We start from the raw sequence: 19,385 nt of genomic DNA, 5'->3' as shown, positions 1-19,385 counted from the left end.
GGAATGTCTAATATTTCTTGTGTATAAGAAATATCTGGGCTGGCATGTGTGGTCTCTCTTTAAATGTTGCTTGGTCTTCTTCATTTCCAACATTTTAATAAGTTTTCCTTGTTCTTCCTGTAGTCCTATTATTCATAGGTTTGGTCCTATCACAGTGTACAAGATTTCCTGAATATTGTCTGTCAGGAATTTTTCATGATTATCATTATTTTTGAATGATATATCCATTTCTTTTATTTTATGAGATTCTCTATCTCTTGTGTTCTGTTGGTGATGATTACATCAACAGTTTCAATTCTAATTTCTAAGTATTTTATGCCAACATTCCATCAGTTTTCATATATCATATGAAACTATATATATACATATATATACTATATACATATATAGTTTTATTTGTTTCCTTTCCCTCAAATGTTTGTTTGTTTTTCCCTGGAATTCATTGAGTTTTGGTTGTTTATTTTTATTTTGGTTTTTATTTCCAACCAAAACAGTCCCTTCCTATTTTTCTCACCTTCCCCAAATCTACTCCTCATGTTCAGTTTCTCTTCAGAAAAGGGCAGGCAATCATATATCAACTTTTAGTGAAATTAGGCACTTCTCTGCTATTAAGGATGGGTAAGACAACTTAGTAGGTGGAAAAGGTCCCAAAATCTGACAACAGATTGAGAGAGAGCCCCTTCTCCCAGTGTTAGGAGTCCCACAAGAAGGCCAAATGCAAAAATCTAACATATGTGCAGATTGCCTAGTTCAGTCCTGTTCAAGCCCCCTGGTTGTTGATATAGTTTCTGTGAGTTCCAATAAGAAAAAGATTGTTGATACCATGGATTTCCTTGTAGTGTCCTTGATCCCTCTGTCTCTTATAAATGTTCTTCTCTCTTCAGCATAATTTCCAGAGCTCTCTCTAATGTTTTGCCAGGGTCTCTGAATCTCTACTCATCAGTTGCCATGTGAACCCTCTCTTATAACAACTGGACTAAGCACCAAACTATGAATAAAGCAGAATATCATTAAGAATTATTTCACTATTTTTTGTCAGTTGTGTTTGTTTATGTACTCAATAAACAAACTGGGATTGGTGCTATCCCAGCTCTGGGTCCTGACCCAGGCACTGTCAGAGGTTCACTCCCTTTCATGGTATTGGTCCCAAGCTGGACCAGTTATTGGTTGTTCATTCACATAGTTTCTGAGCTACCTTTACCTCCACACATCTTGTACATGGAAAAATCACAGATGGGTGATTTTGCGGTTGCAGTTCTGTCCCAATCTGTCCAATGGAAATCTTCCCTAGTTATAGAAGATATCTTGTTCAGGCTCCCCTATTGCTAGGGGTAACCCTCATAAATTATTGGAGTGTCCAATGCACTCAGATTCTAGCTTGTCTCAGAGATGGTCCCCATTTCAGTTGTTTTTCTTAGTAAGGTTTCCCTCAATAATCTTTCACTTGAACCCTTCTCTTTCTTTCCACATGCACCATCCAGACCTCTCCATCATTTAACAGCAATTTCCATTCTATTTTATCTTTATAGTGATATCTATTAATACTCCATTTATTCCTCCTTGTTACTTAGATTCTCAGGACCATAGCTATTTAGTGCTTTACTAATCTCTATTTATAACTGAATACATACCATGTTTGTGTGTCTGGGTCTGGGTTTTCTCACTCAGATTGATAGATTCCATTTACATCCGTTTGTCAGTAATTTTCTTATGTCTTTGTTTTTAACAGTAGTGTGATACTCCACACTACTGTTAAAAACACCAATCAGAAGAACAAACACACCTTCTGCCTCATCAAAGCCCAAGCCAACTGCTAGAAACCCAGGTTTCAACATGTATAGAGACTCCCCAGTACATGAAAGGTCACTGCAGCTGCCAGATATGCAGTTCAGAAAAACTAGAAAACCAAAGAGGAATAGAAACCAAACAACAAAACTCCCATCTGTTGAACACAAACAGAGAAATAAGGACCTAGGTCTAATCATCATAAAACCAAATGTCTAAATACCAGTGTAAGAGCACAGTCAACAACATCCAGGAAAATATGCCACCACTGAATATCAGCTGTCTTAGAACAGCAAGACCTGAATCATCCAATGCAGCAGAAGCACAATAAGATGACATTGGAACAACTTTATTATGATGATGGAGGTCCTTAAATAGGAATCTAAAATGTATCAAAAAATTAAGAAAATGACAATCAAAAATTGGAGGAAATAAAAAACCCTTGTATGTCTCAAGAAATCAAAGAAAAACCAAAAAAGTGAACGAGACTATCAGAGACATGAAAATTAAAATAAACACAATAAAAAATATAAACTCAGGGAATACTGGAAATGGAAAATCTTGGAAAGCAAATATGAATTACAGGCCCAAGCATCATGAGCATAACACAAAAGATGGAGAAGAGAACCTCAGACATTTAGATAATATAGAAAAATAATATCATCAGTCAAAGAAAATGTTAAATTAAAAAAACTTCTAACAAAACACTTTCAGGAAATCTTGAACACTATGAAAAGATGAAACCTAAGAATAATAGCAATAGAAGAATCGTAGCTCAATATCCAAGAAGACACATTTACCAAAATCATAGAAGTAAATTTCCCTAACCTAAAAATAGACATGTCTATAACTATACAAGAAGCTTATAGAAAGAATTGGAACAGAAAAAGTCCGCTTGATATATAATAGTAAAAACATTAAACATGCAGAACAAAATAAGTATATTAAAGGCTACAATGGAAAAATGCTAAGTAAGAAATAAAAACAGACCTAATAGAATTACACATTATTTCAACATGAATATTCTGAAAGCCAGAAGAGACTGGACAGATTGCTGAAGACTCTAAGAGACCATGGATACCATTCCAGAATATAATACCCAACAAAACTATTAATCATGAAAGGACAAACTTTCTCTAATGAAAGAAAACTTTTCAATCAATAGATGGAAAAACAAGATATTTCAAGACAAAATTCAAATTTAAATAATATCTATCCACATATCCTGCCCTGCAGAATGAACTAGAAACTACTGTAGTGACATAATTTATAATGTAATAACACTTCTCTGGATATCAGAATGCAAAGCTAGCCACAGTAATAGAGGGCAAGCATTGTGGTACACACTTTTAATCAAAGTAGCCATACTAGTTAGGCATAGAAGCTGGGTAGTCATGGTGCAATCCTTTAATACCAATACTAGACAATTATATAAAACAGGAGCAGGGTCGCAGAGTGGGCAATTAGTCTCCAGACATGGTGAGGACAGGATTGTTACAGGCTTGCCAGTAATTAGAGCTTTCTGGTAGCTTGACTGTTTTGGTATTATGGTCATCAGACTGAACACAAATATCTATCTCTGGGTTTATGTTATACATGTTACAACATGTTTTCATTCACCACAATTATGATTAAAAATATTTTGGGGAAGTAAATTAAAGTAGAAATAGTTTAACAGAGGCTGAAAGGTCCTGTATAATTACTTTTGTCCTATTATAACACCTTGTAAATTTAATTAATTAACAGTATCACAAAACCAAACTATGGGACAAAAATCTCTGTGAATCAAAGAATTTAATGTTATTAATTCTGTAAGTCAGTCAGGAAAATCACTCTTTTTCGAAAAGATGTATGAACATTAACTTTTATAAAATACGTACACTAAACCTGTAAGAAGACATACATTCATGTTAGTGATCAAATCATATTTTTCAATAGAAAGAATTTTTTAATCAAATTGAAGTGATGTAATGGAAAACATTGAACGACAACCAGTTATTGACCATATTAAAGCTATAGCTTTTACTTTGTATAATATCATTTGAAAGATATACACATTGAAACTTGATGAAATGTTTTTATTAAAGAACTATTCCATTCCTTTTTAATAGAAATCAAAATTGACTCATTTTTATTTGGACCATTTCTCTTTTTTGCCTTTTTTCATTTGTTTCAATAAAAATTTCATCTATGGATGTAGCGTAGTATAATTACTGTCACATCCTACCATCTCTAATTTTCTTTCTGAATCTACCAAACACTACTTCTGCCTATCAACCTTTCCCCCAGATTCACAACTTTTGGTTATGTTTTGTTTAAAGAGTGTCATCTGTATTTCCACCAGAGCTTGCTGGGGGTCCACTCTTGGAATCAAAGTTATTACTCTCCCTCGTCCCATAAGCAGCAAATAATTCAGCAATGAGGAGTAGGAAACAAAAAGCCCTTCTTCTATCCAGACCAGACTGTTAATGATACAATTCTTATGCATACCCATGGCAAGTGAATATAGCTTCTGTAAAATGGCAGCAAATGCTCTAAGCTGTGAAGAAGGAGATAATTTGAAACAGATTTCCCTGTCTTTTGGTTCTTATATTCTTTCTAGTCACACTTTCATAATATTCCCAGAGTATTAGAAGGGAAAAGATGAATATTCTTTATGGCTAAGCACATTTCTGTTTCTTAAATTCAACACTATGGATTTCTTCATTCACCAAAATTTAAATAAAAGAGAGTATTCTCTGATTAAGGCTGAAAGTATCATTTGTATATTCATACGTGTATTCATGTGAACAATGGTGTGGATGAAATATTGAGAAGGCAGTCGAATGCTGTTCCAGTTACCACCTTGTGCCTATGATCTCCAAAACCATGATTTATTTTTTTAAAATAAGATTTGCAATATCAAGCATGAATTCCCTCCTGTGGAGTGGGCTACTGCAGTATGGTATGCAGTATGAAATACATTGCTACATACCATATGTTTGACTGTCCTTTCTCTCTCACACACTATGTGTATGTATATGTAAGTGGTTGTGCATGCACGCACGAGCGTGTGTGTGTCTGTGTGTGCATGTGTGAGTGTGCACGTGCGTGTGTGTAAAAGAGAAAGCTTTGATATCTATCTTATTCCTGCCTATTTCTTCCAGATTCCAGCATCCAAAGACAAATTTATTTTGGAAGTAGCTAATAATATTAGAAAGTATTTTGTCCCGAAACTGGACAATGGTATTAAACCAGGAAATTCAGAGAAAGAGGAGGACAAAATATCTGGAGATAAATGGCTCTTGTTGATACAATATAACTATAACATTTGAGATGAATTTGTTTTAACAGATATCACTAAGATGTAAATGACCTAAACAGATCCTTAAAGTTTTGTTGTTGCTAATCATTTTATAGTATTGCTTTTAGAAACATTTTTTTGACCTGAAATATACTGGGAAAGCTGAATTCTAAGTTATTAGAGTTAGATAGGTTAATTGTATTTTCTGTTAGTATAAAAATTTTAATGTCCCAAAACACTGTGTGGAATAGGTCAGAATAATGAATGGGTCTTTTTTGTTGATAGTTACATATTTAGAAGTCACTAGTTTAAATGTGATGGGTAAAACCATGAATATCAACAAAGTGTGTCATCAAAATTCAAAGATGTATATAGGACAAGGGATGCCAGGAAAATTGATTTTCAAAATCCCTTTTTTCAATTTAATTTTACCAGCTTCCATCACAAAAGTGATGTACTGAGGTCATTTTGGCTGTCATTAAATAAGATTCTGCAGAGTATGGAAAAATTATGTGGATTACCTCATACCCAATTCTCATGGTTGTCTCCAGAAATTCAAATGAACACTAGCTGCAGCCTTTCCTCTGCCATGTCTGTACCTCTTGTGGATTCCACAGACCAACCCCCTTTAACCCTTCCTCTCCAATTCATCTATGTGATTCAGATCCCAACTCAGCAGACAGGCTATACTAAACCACAAACCACAGGCCTAGCCCAGAAGACCAGAATGATACTTCAAGACCTTCTCCACTCTCTAAGTTCCTTCAGATCTAACTCAAGGAGTGCTGTTAGAATTGCAATGGGTTACTTCCCCCGATCCCCTCTTTTTCCAGCCTCCAAAACCAGTTAAGTTCTTCCCATAAACACACAAGCCTAGTAGGCCAATAAAACAGGCAACACATAGCCAATAAACTCTCTGAAAATAAAGAGAGAAAACAAAAACCAACAATCGAAACACCACAACACAAAGGCAACCTTAGGAACTATCACGTAGACCTATAAATACCCCAAACTCAGATGCCCAGACACTACCATACAGACGTAATCAATAGCAACAAGTACAATATGTCCTCTAGACCCAAGATGTCCTACTGTATCAAGGTCCAAATATTTCAACATAGCTAAAGCACACACAAACACACACACACACACACACACACACACACACACACACACACACACACACCAAAAACCAAAAACCAAAAAAAAACCTTAAAACTAACTGTATGGTGTTGATAGAGGTCTTCAAAGTGGAAATGAATGAATCCCTCAAAGACAGCCTGGAAATGTCAATTTGGTGAATTTTTCCTTTGATGAGTGTGAAATATTCTTCTCCAATTCTTTTGATTAATTTTGATTTGAAGTCTATTTTGTTAGATATAATAGTTACAACAGCTTGACTCATAAGAACATTAGACTGGAAAATATTTTTCAAAACCTTTACTCTGAATATCATCTGTCTGATATTGAGTTGTGTTTCTTTTTTTTGTTGTTGTTGTTTTGATTTGTTTTTTTGGGGGGGTTGAGGTGTTTTTCTTGTATGCAACAAAATGGTGGTTCCTGGTTTTCTATCCATTATGTCAGTCTGTCTTCTTATTGGTGAATTGAGTCAGTTGATACTGAAAGATATTAATGACCTGTGATTGTTAGTTTCTTTTATTTGTTGTGGGTGGCAAAGGTAGTGTGTGTGTGTGTGTATGTGTATTTTATTTAAAATTTGATAGTGTGAGTTTATTTATTGCCTGTGTTTTCTTAGGTATAACAAAATACTTAGGTTGGAGTTTGTAACATGAAAAATATAAAACCAGAGACAAATATTGGGGTTCAGCGGAAGATCTGATAGGCAAAGCAGCCAAGCCATCAGAGAGGCTGTCCTCAATATGGCTGGAGACTAGTTGTCCGCTATGAGACCTTTCTCCTGTACTTCTCTAATGCTGGGTTTAAAGAATTACTCCACCTCCACCCAGCTTCTATGGATAACTAGTATGGCTGCCTGAATTGAAGGTGTACAGCACCAATTTCTGGCATGCATGGCTGTGGCTAACTTTGCATTCTAATCTCCTGGCAAGTGTTATTAGATCATAAATAATATATTACCACAATATATTTTTAGAAATAACTTTTTATATAAAAAACTTGTCCCACGTGCATATCACTACAAAATACTATGCATATAATTAGTAAAATTTTGAAAAAAACTTTGTATCATGCCTTATATAGGTGAGAAATAGATTTGTCTCATTAGAAACAATACATATGAGCCGGGCGGTGGTGGCGCACACCTTTAATCCCAGCACTCGGGAGGCAGAGGCAGGCAGATCTCTGTGAGTTCGAGGCCGGGCTGAATCGATAGCCTCCAAAACAATACAGAGAAACCCTGTCTCGTAAAAAATAAATAAAATAAAAAAAAGAAACAATACATATGTGAGAAAATATATGTTGGTGTGTGTGCGCAAAGACGAGTGTATATGTGTGTGTTGTTCTTTATATATGTTAGAAGTTATAGGAAATTGTAGAAACATTATATATTAAATTTATATTTTAAGTCCTTGAAGAAGTATGGGAAGTATTAGATAAATATCTCTCAATGAAAACTGAAACAACAGCTTCATTTCACATGGAAAATATGCAATTTTCAATTTAAAAAAATCAATTATAATGCGTCAAAAATACCTAAAACATTTTTCTATATTCGATTAGTTACTTTTTTGTCTTGAAATAATAAATATTGTAAGATGACTATACTACTCATATATGTTGTAGAGATATTAAGATAAAGCTTGAAGGGAACCTTGGGTGGGGGACCATGACAGGTTCCATAGGAGACAAGGGTGATGGGGGAGCAAACAGAGCCTAAGTGGAAAAGGGAGTGGGGGAACAAAAGAGAAAAGAGTTAAAGAGACACAGAGACACAGAGAGAAGACAGAACAAAAGAGGGAGACAGGAAAAGTCCTGTCTTCCCCAGGGGAACAGCAGGAAGAGTGTAGGAAGAGAGCTGGAAAAGTGCAAAAAGAGAAGAGAATAGAGCCAGAAGAGCCAGAAAGAGAGCTTAAGTGGGTGGAGGTCTTTCTTTTAAAGGGTTCCTTTGTGCCTGTGTGCAGACTAGTACTCATGGAACCTTGGACTGAGCATTGTACTACCTGAGTGCAGTCTGCCAGGTGACAGGGGCAGGCCAGCATAATGCATGAATCCTTACAGAGATTAAATATACTACCTATCAAAATTACATTGACATTCTTCATAATAATAGAAATAATTTGAAATGAAAAATTTTATTATAAACAAATTGAATAGTTAAATATGTAATGAAATATGTAAATCCCTTGCAAGAGAACATACTGGAAGCACTTCATAACCTTAATTTGAAGAACATTTTTCATACATAATCTGAGAAGGAGAAGTAAAAAAAAAGTATAATATATGAAAAAGACTTCAACACAACAAGTTAGAAAACCAACAATGAGATAACAAGCTATAGAATGAAATAAATCATATTCATTCTACATATCTGGCATGGGGTTGGTATGTAAAGTACATAAACTAATCAAACAACTTAACAACAAATCAATCATTTAAAACATGAAAAATGGTTTAAAATATTCAAAATTGAAAATTATAAAAAGCTTTATAAAGAATGTTAACTGTAGAAACATTGCAAGGTTGCAGAAAATTTTGCTTTCAATGGTTCTGCTTTTTTAATTTCTATAATCATTACTAATTGACTATAGTGTGTTTCTAGTATTGAATTAAAAGTAGTCAACGCAAAAACAAGGAAATAAAAGCAAACAAAATAATGAGCAGCCAGTGTCTAATATTGCCAAAAGATATCATGCTGTACTTACTAACCACAGTAACTTCCCTTTTTAATTTTTTTACTTATTGCAGTTTTCTAGTTCAGTGTAACCTAAGGAGTCAAATAGAGAGGTCATAGGAAGAATTCTATGTAAGTGTACCCTCCCTTAAACTCAATTACCTGGTGTATTAAGGTAATTACTTTGGGTGTGCCCATCTGTACTGATTTTCTCTTACATGGTTACAAATTTCCAATATCAAGAGAATATTGGGATTAAAAACTGATGCTTACAAAGGCAAAACTCATTGTCTAATGCAGCTTTAACCAAGCAAGGCTTTACCTTGACGTAAATTCATTCTTTTTCTAGGCCCATAAAGCAATTTACCTGGTCCCTGAATTTGTATTTCACTCAGAGCTTTCTTAATTTTTAGTTCAAATAAACCACAAGACAGTGTGGTTTACTGGATAAGCTACCAATAAAATGAGTCATTGACTCCTTTGGTAAATCGGTGCTGACTGTCAGTTGGAGACACTGCAGGAGTTCCTATATTTCCTCTAAACCTCTGTGGTCTTCATTTGAGACCCTCACAGTATGGTTGCCTGTGTACCTAAAAGGGTGGTAGATGGGTTTCAACAGAAAGCATATGTAGAGTTTTTATGGAAGTGTAACCATCCTGGAAGGGATGAGTTTTCTCTAAGGAGAAATGTATCTTGCTTGGATATCAGACTATTGAAAGAATGGACACCACAAATTTGACATTCTCTCAGGAATTTCATGCTGTGAGGAGGAATTGCCATATTGAGGGTAGCCAAGGGAAGAACTTGTCTCACTGAGAAAGATTTTCAGCTTGTCAGACAGTCTCTCATGAAAGGGCAGAGCCAAGAATTTGGAGAGATCCCAACTTGGAAAGGACAGTTTAGTTGCACACACCTTTTACTTTCTACTTAAGTTTTACTCTCATATAGGGACCTCTAAAATAGACCTGGTTCACAAGATGTCTTTCTTCCTTTTCCCACTCTGAGGACATTGAGGACATATCATTTAATCCCCCACATTTCTTAATTCAAGAGGTGAAGTCACACAGTATTCTTTATTACTTTTCTCAAATATCTCCTGTTATACTTTTATATTTATTAATTTCCATATGTACAAATATTTTGACTACATATACATTTGTGAACCTTGAATCCTTTGGATCACAAAGGCAAGAATGGCCACTGATTTCCATGAAACTGGATCTGTGGACGGATGTGAACTAATATGTGGGTTCTGATAATCAAATATAAGTCCTCTACCTGAGAGCCAGTCTGTTTACCCACTGAGCCATCCTTCCGCTATACTCACTATTAGTAGTGGTGTTCTTGTGATTCAAATTTTTCATGAGTGAGTTTAGTGTTCTTATTTTCAAATGGTTGAACTGGGGAACAATAGAACACACGAGACAATGAAAGATGGTGGTGAGTAGAAGTCAGATTGGTGAATTCTGAGTTGTTTACAAAAATAGGATGATTGTTTGCCTAGATGGAACCAGATGAGGTCACTGCATGAACAGCTCATGTTCACTTTGCAAGCTTAGGGCACCTAGGCATGTGATAGATTGACATTTAAAACTATTGGTTGACTTCCTGCTCTACATTTTGGTCCTTTAAAATATGATTGCTGTGGGACAATAAACAATTTCTGGTTAACTAGTCTCCCTTGCATGCCTGATTGTTTCCAGGATATTTGGAGCCTAGGGAATGGGTGTGCATTATACTTACCCTGATAGGCACGCCCCTACACTGGTATTCTTGGTAATCCAAGGATTTAAAAGAGCTCCACAAGACCATAGTAGGTGACCCAAATTCCCTTTGGGCACAGACCCTCTTGCCAGACATTGCCTACCATCCTTGTGTCCCTAAGGACTGGCTGGATGTGGCTAAGGTAGTCTTCCCTAGTTCCCAGTTTAACAAATGGTGTGCCTTTTATAAGGAGGAATGTAGGGTAAGAGCTGAGGCAAACAGGCAAGCTAACACTGGCATCCCTATTTCTTATGCTATGCTGTCAGGTACAGGTGATGGTTACTCCACAGGAGTTCAACAAGCACTGAACCCTCAGCTACATTGGGAGCACGTAAGGCATGCTGAGTTGAAAACCTGGGGTGAAGCAGAAGCATAGTGATCCTTTGTCAGAATTTATAGACTGGGTCCAACACAGTGTTTGGTGAAAGCTGCTACCCAGAGACCTCAAAGAACAATATATCAGACTACTGGTATGGGAAGTGAAGGAGGAAAACAGATGCCACCATTAACCATGTGACTTACTAGAGGCTCACACAGATGAGGTAATAAAAGAGCTGTTTACCGCACCACTAACCACACTCACTTTAGGCATGACTAAAGATGTATATGGACTTAGGTGGTGAACTACCTCACTAACCAGGCCCACTTTAGGGCATGGCTAGGGGCGTTACAGAGGAAGGTATAAAAGACTGAACAGCGGAAGTCTAGTTCTCTTTTACCGGCTTTCACCTTCCAGTTCGGTGGCTGAAAACTACTCAACTCATCTGGGTTACTTGTTTGGTCTCTTGTGAGTAATTTCTACAATAAATATTTTTACTTTCAGTAAGTGTGCCATTTATCACTGCAGCATCAGGAAAGGGATGAATGGGGACCATAGAATTGTCAGTGTGTGGTTGAAAGCCAGTTCCCTGAGCAGATGGCTGGTATCTTTCCAAGATGTAGGTACCCAACAACACCAATACCAGTCTCTGACCCTGACCTTAATGTCACATAGGACTGACATGACAGAGTCCATAACACTGACCCTGGAAACCCAGGCTCAAGTGACCTTGAGGCCACTGGGCAAAGGGACATGCTTTAGATGTGGGCAGGAGGGATATTTTATAAGAGAAGATTCTCAACACTCCCCCTCACACTAATAGGACAGAAGGGGCTAAGACCCCTCTGCCCCATGCCCTTGGTGCAGGAAGGGATACCTTTGGAAGAACTGTAGATCAAAATCTGACCTGGAGGGGAAGCCTTTAAACTAGAAGAGGGGCAGCCTCCAGCCCCATTAAAAAAAGGAAGAAGCCTCTCTAAAGGTAGGATTGGAAGGTCTTATACCCCGACAACACAATTCCATTGGACTGTCCCCTTGATTGAGGTACTTCATCCAAAAATGACCTTTTTTATAGGTGATAGGAAGTTTCACTGGTAGACATAGGCACAGACAGGATGGTACTCCAGGAGGAGGCATTACATTCTACCTGGGTCCTTGTTTTTGGGGGTGGGAGGTAACATTCAAGATAAACAATGATCTTAATATGCTGGATAAGCCTATACAGGGACCAAGGAAAGATATACCCCTTAGTGGTAAAAGGCTTTACTGCCAATTTGCTAGAAAAGCACATGCTAGTTCAAATGTATGCTGATGTGACCACAGCTCATCCAGCATTTCATGAGGATATCCTGGAAAAGCATGAGTCACAAAGGGTGGGAAAGGACCAAAAGAAGGTCACAGAGGATTTTTTTCAATTTCTACAACTACAGGGGGAGTCTGAGTGCTGTATCCAGGCATATTCCTAATCATAAGGGCCACTGCCCCCCAAGTGCCACCTATCAGAAGGGCATCAGGAAAACATGTGTGGGTGGAGGAATGGCCATTGACTAAACTTAAGCTACTAGTACTTCATCAGCTAGTGGATGAACAACTAAGACTAGGACATATGCACCCTTCTATGAGCCCATGGAACATCCAGGTGTTTATAATTCAGAAGGCGTCCAGGGCTAGGTACATGCTCCAAGATTAGTGCAAGATAAATGAGAGGCTGGAACTAGTGGACACTCCCATAATGGATATGCCCTGGACTCCTGCTATTCACACAGAATATACATTTATATTACTTGATATTAAGGATTGCTTCTTTACTGTACCATTCCATCCAGAGGATTATGGTAAATTTGGCTTCTCTGTTCCTACCAAATCTGATCAATGCTTTGAATTGGTAGTGCTACCACATGGAATGGCTAATAGTCTGGCTTTCTGTCAATAGTATTTGCTACACTATCAAGGTCTTTGCTAAAGTAAAAGGATATGGATGAGTTAATTTGGGGACATCATGATACAGCATATCTGGAAGACTTTGTGATACAGGTGCTCCAATTGCTTAAAAAGGGGGGCATCACTGTTTCCCCAGAAAAGGTTGAAAAGGTTCCCCCATTCAAAGTACTTGGGTCATGCCTCATGCTGACATAGGCTAACTGGCTTAAGCCTGTCCTGGAGGTGTCTTAATCTATGAACTTGACCCAGCTCCAGAAAATACTTGGGACATTCAATTGGCTGAGACCCTGGGTGTCAATCTCCACAGAAGACCTGGTACCCTGTATGTCCTGGTAAAGAACAAAATGCCTCATAATAGTATCACTATGACAAAGGAACACCTTGAGATGCTTCTTTTCTTTCAAAAGGCCTTGGTCAAATGCTCTCTTAGGAGATATTTGGTGACTAGGCCCTTGTCCCCTGTTTTGTGGAGCTTCCCTGATTACAGCAGCTTTCACCCAGGATGGGGAGCCATTTGAGGAGTTCTTTTGGAGGAATACCCTGGGTCTACTCTCAGGCAGATAAGCTTGCTGACAACATAATAATGGACAAGTACCAGGTCCTGTGACACTATGGGATAGAACACCATACCATGCCATTGTCTTCCCCTTCTGGATGGCAGAGGTTGAATGGCTTGTTTTGGCTAATGCCTGCCTTGCTCTCACATTTGAAGTATTTATGGGGAATATTGATTGCCACTATGTGTCGTACAAATGGGCTTCTCTTTTTACAGAGACTCCCCTTTAAGATGCCTTCCTTGTTACCATCCAATCCCATCACAGAAGCCATTTACATCTTCACTGATGGAGGCTGAGAAGGCTCTACTTATGTTGCCTTTAGGTAATACAAAGTGACACCAAGGAACCAGAGATTTCAACCCTGCAATGGTTCTACCCAATATAAGGAAATACTGGCTGTGACGCCAGCATTTTAAATGTCTTGGAGCCCTGAAATATTTTCCTCAGACAGTGTCTATGTAGTTAACTTACTTCCCCATATCCCACAAGCACACTTTGCACTAGATAATAACCCTATATCTCCTATCATGATGCCTCTTAAGGCCATTTTAGATGGTCAAGAGGCACCAAGTTACCTTTAACCCTTTCAGGGCTACTCCAGCCTTGCAGGATTACTGACTAAGGGAAATGAAAGGGCAGATAGACTGGAAACAACCACAGAAGCACTATCCCTACAAGAAGTCACTCATTTATTATATGACCCATGTAATTGGAGGGGACTACATAATTTATTCCCAGTGATTCCTATAAAAGAACAAAAAAAGATAGTTCATACCTGCAAATCATATCAACCATATCTGAGAATTATCCCTCTATAGCTGCCAGAAGTTAACCCCAGAGACCTATGGCCCAGTATATTTTGGGAAACTGATGTTACTCATTTGCCAGCTTTTAACAAACAGAAGTATGTTTTTGTCTCCATAGTCACTTATTCAGGGGCCTGTTGGGCCACTGCACATACAAGACAAAAATACTCAGCAAATTTCCTCCAATGTTTCACAACACTAGAATTATCCACACAGGTTAAGACTTAGAATGTCCCTTGCTTTGCCAGTAATTCCATGACAGAATTTTTCAACAGGTGGCCCATCAAACATACTACGGGAAACACAACACTCACAGACAAACAAGTATAATAAGAAACCATCAATGTCTTAAAGAACAACTTCAAAAAAAAGAGGGAATCAGCCCATTTACAAATAGACTTTGTTTTGAGTTTATCTAAGGGAGCAACTGAATCTAAGTTCCTAAAATATTGGGATCATTTAAAACCCAAATCCCAAGTTAAGTTCTAGTGGAAAGTCCCTCTAACATCCCAATGGAGGGTCCCAGACCCATTAATTACAAAGGGAAGAGGATTTGAATTTGTCTTCCCCATAGAGAAAGAATCACCGGCTTGTATCCAGCCAGAAATCTAAAATTCCTCCCTATTCTCACTATGCAGGAGGATGACCAACAACTGGTTGACCAACAAGAAAAGGAATCCACAGTGGTGGTCAAAGCATGTCTTCTGAAATAAGAGGACCAATACAATGATACCTAACCATGTCCCAAGTCCTCAAACACTTGAGAAGCTCTGTGTTCTTTAAAAATTAGAAATTATGTCCCACTCTGATGCTCCCACTGCTGATGCTGACTGCACTCGACAGAACTCTCATTGTCTCCAAAATATGGTGAGGATGGTGATCTATGATGCCATTGGAGATATCTTACATAGCATCACTAATGAGGCAGTCCCCCAGAACTGATGGCCCATGCTCTTCTTTGATTTCTGTGACCTGGGCCAAGGATCTAGGGACATGGGAGACTGGACCTCTCTTCATCAAGTATGGCCTGAATGTGGAGGTTTGTAGGGGTGCCACCTGCCCCATGTATTGGACCTCCAATTCCCAGACTGCTCACAAGTTCCCAATAGAGCAGCCTTAAGGAACTTCAAGTTTTATCTATGTCCTGGGAGCAATCGAAGAGCAATGGACATATCCAAATGTGGTGGGTGGACACCTTCTACTGTGGACAATGGAGGTGTGAGAAAATGGGGACTGAATCCTAGATAAGGCAATCTCCACCCTGTTGTGCTCCTTTAGAGTAACAACCTTAATTTGTGTCTTTTGAACTTGCCTTTTCAATAGACTGGTCAGACTAATCAGAACAAAGACTCAAGAGACCTAACTGATTACCCCTCGCAAACATTCTGATAGACTCAGCCCTGAGGATATCTCCCTTTTGAGTGAACCTTCACAAAGGTGCCATTAGAGATGAACCACTGTGGAGGTTCCAAGAGGCCCATACTTCAAAATGAGGTGGGTCATAGTCTTAAACAAACAGGGGTGATCTGTAGGGGGCACTAGTCAGTCAAAGATGGCACTGAGGGGAAGTCAGATGGGTGAATCCCGAGTTGTTTACAAAAAATGATGATTGGCTGCCTAGATTGAATCAGATGGGTCACTTCATAAACAGCCCATTTTCACTAATAAAGTGTAGGGTGCCTAGGTTCGAGATAAGCTTATCTTTAAAACCATTGGCTGCCTTTTTTCCCACTCTTTGTTTTTTTATTTTTTCTTTCCTTGAAAAGATGTTTGCTCTGGGACAATATATGAGATCCTGCTTGACTAGACTCCCTGCTGTGTCTGATTGTCTGCTGGATCCTTGGAGGCCAAGGAATGGGTGAGCAGTGCACTTACCCTTTCTGGGACCAAGCTCAGCTTTCCATGGTTGGGCTAAGACCCTGCAGGGAACAAAATGATTAATTTACTTTATTTCTCATAATGAATTCATGGTTAAAAAAGAAAAGTCCTTTAGATTCATCTTAGCATGTATTAGAAGTGAAATCAAGATTAATTCTGTTCTCTCAGGAAACGAAAAATCTATATAATGGAATTTCATAATCCTGCTATAGATGCTACAGTCCAATAAGACATTTTTGGATTTTGGAAGCGAGCAATTCAGAAAAATGGTATATGGAAGTAGACCTAGTACAAACCAGAAAAAACCCTAAATTTAGCCATATTAACATGTTTAAACTTTCTGTACTCTTTTATTTTCAGGTGGAGCCCTTCCCAGTAGTTCTTTTTATAGCTTTTGGGAACATCTTTGAGCTCTCCTAAACATGCACAGAATACTTCCTATCTTTCCTCTCCCCATTTGAAAATTCATTCATAATGCCATTTCCATACATCAATTATCAGAACTTTAGCTCCATAACTTATTTCCAATCATAGCATGATAAATTTTGCCAAATTTGCTTCTACAATTTTCCTCAAATTCAGCATTTTTCGGTACTGCATGATGTTTTTTCTGTTTTTGCCTCCAAACATGCTCTACCATTGAGGTTCCTCTTCAGAAGTTCCTTAGAGTTACATTAGTTAAAATAGAATAGATTTTTGTGTTTTCACTTCTCACTATGCTGTATTTGTTATGTCAAACTAAACTGTTAATCTCATAGAAAAGACTCTACAACAGTAGAAATTAACTAATTTTTCCTTATCATTTCATCACCATTAAAGATATACAGTGCAGATGTTCAATATATTTCAGTAAATTATTGATAAAAATTTCACAAAATTATTTTAATAACTTATTTCTGTCTTTTCTGACAAAACTTTTAATGAACATTGAAAATTTTCTAGACCTGGATAAGCCTCTCACTGATACAGCAACCCAAATTAAAAAAAAAAAATGAAACCAAATTAGAAAAAGCCCATGTTTAATGGATACAGACCTCACAGGTGGCCTTCAAGCCCTCCAGAGAGGAGACAGGAAAGGGAAACTGAAAATATCACAAGTTTGGTTTCTGCAGGGCAGTTTAAATATACTGTAGGGTGGTCTTGAACATCTCTGAGGGAATGGTCATTATTGGTGGGCTTTCTGAGATGCAGCAGGGTTTGGAGGGAGAATTCAGAGGGGGCTTCAATGGCACCTCCACTGTAACATCCCAGACTCTTTGCATATTTATGGATGCCAGCCACTGGGATGAAGCTTTTACCATAGCATTACAGAGTCTTTGTGTATGTGTGGATGCCAGCAACTGGGGTGAGGCTTCCAGCTTAACCAACACAGAAAAGCAAATGGAGAATAGAAGTGTTGAAATAAAACAATTAAAAACAGTTTCTAGTACTAAGAAGAGGCAGTGTAGAGTGAATATTTTCAGATCTGAAACAAAATCAGATTTGTGAAAAGAATCAGAATTGATGTGATATTAGTTGATATTTGGATACTTTGGGGAGTGTGAAGACTTTTTATAAAAGGTGTTACTAAATTCAGTGTTTCCTAAATCATTGCACTGAGGGATTCAGAATATTTTATATTTTCATCAAAGACTGAGAGAAATGACAAAATATCACACACACACACAAACATATCTTACCAGCATTATAGATTCTGACCACTTGTACTGGAGTAAAAGGCTATTCTGTGCTGCTCAGTGTAAAGGATGGTGAACTCAAATGATAGGTGATAATTCAAGAGTATGTTAATGCACTATTATACATAAATATTGAACTGTATGTAGAAGTCAGTCACTAAGACTCAAAGACAGCAGTATTCACAGTTATATTTTACATAAGAGCAGATCCTGGATGCAAATCAAATGTGCAGAAAGAGTAACAATATCCAAATATAATGTATCTTTTATAGTAGTCATTATGGATGTATCACAGCTGCAAGAAACTGTAAAATTAATATTAAGAAAATAGAATAAATTAAAATGTTTTGAAATATTATATAAAACATATTACACACATAATTCATACAGTATATTGAAAGCAGCTAAAGTCCAAATTTATTTTAAAGCCATGTACATATAAATCCCTATAAAGATAAGCAAATGTTAATTACAATATTTTGGCTTAGGGAAAGAATAAAAGATATCATGAAGCTTATGGTTAGCTTTGGGCATGTGAATGTCTTCCTTTTGTGAAAATGTGAAAAATACATTTGACAAAAAGAACTAGTGAAATGATAATTAAACAATTTTGCGTATATACACATAGCTCCCACATATACATATGTTAAAAAATAAATACAACAATGAACAAAATTTATCAAGGGGCAATAGACATGGATAATTTTCATGTTACTGTTATACATTTTAAATGCAACCATTTGGAATAATGCATTAAGAGCAACATTTATTGGGGTTGGAGAGAGAGTTCACCAGTTAAGGGCAATGGCTCTTTCAGAGGACTTGGGTTCAAGCCCCAAAACCCACATGGTAACTCACAACTATCTGTAACTTCAGTTCCTGAGGATCTGACACCCTCACACAAACATACACACAGGCAAAATACCCAATATACACAAAATAAATAAATCTTAAAAATAACATTTATCTCTTAGGAAGAAGAATTGGATTAAAACATTTATTAATGTTCATCAGACACCACAAGTAGTTGGGTATTATAATAACATTCAGAACTGTCCATTTACTTTACTAAATAAAACATTTTAAGTAATTTCACTGTCATTATATGTTATACATTTTCTTTTCAAGGCTAAATGTGTGTACTTCTAAGAAAAAGAGAGAGGAAATGAGAGGGAAGAAGAAGAAAGAATGACTTAATAGCTGAATGGTTACAAGGACAGACAGATGGTCAAAAAACACAAAGAGTCTTTGTGTATCTAATTATTTGCCTGATTCTAGTGTCCATGTTTGTGTTTCTGAAAATTTTTGCTTTACATGTCTAGTGGTAAAAATCAACATCTTCTTCATCATGAATTGAATGACATTGAACATAGCCTCTAAATTCATAATGTATGCATCTGAAACATGTTTGAGGATGACTGAGCAAGGTGACCTCAAAATTTTGATACATAATTGCTTCTTTCTATTTCCTAGAAATTTTCACCTTTATTACCTCAGCACGAAACTTTTCCATCTCATAGCTCATCAGAAACGACTCACCAAGAGTTTGATGTTTGCTTCATGAA

At 37.2% G+C, this 19,385-nt stretch overlaps 1 pseudogene; it reads left to right on the top strand.

The window, feature by feature from the left end:
- LOC121136500 overlaps nucleotides 1–16,564 on the top strand; it is a 139,002-nt pseudogene extending 122,438 nt beyond the window's left edge.
- The last annotated feature ends 2,821 nt before the right edge of the window (nucleotides 16,565–19,385 follow it).

This window comes from Mesocricetus auratus, unplaced genomic scaffold (genome assembly GCF_017639785.1).
Source record: "Mesocricetus auratus isolate SY011 unplaced genomic scaffold, BCM_Maur_2.0 Super-Scaffold_100676, whole genome shotgun sequence".
Taxonomy (NCBI): domain Eukaryota; kingdom Metazoa; phylum Chordata; class Mammalia; order Rodentia; family Cricetidae; genus Mesocricetus; species Mesocricetus auratus.
This window is presented reverse-complemented; position numbering and strand designations above follow the sequence as displayed.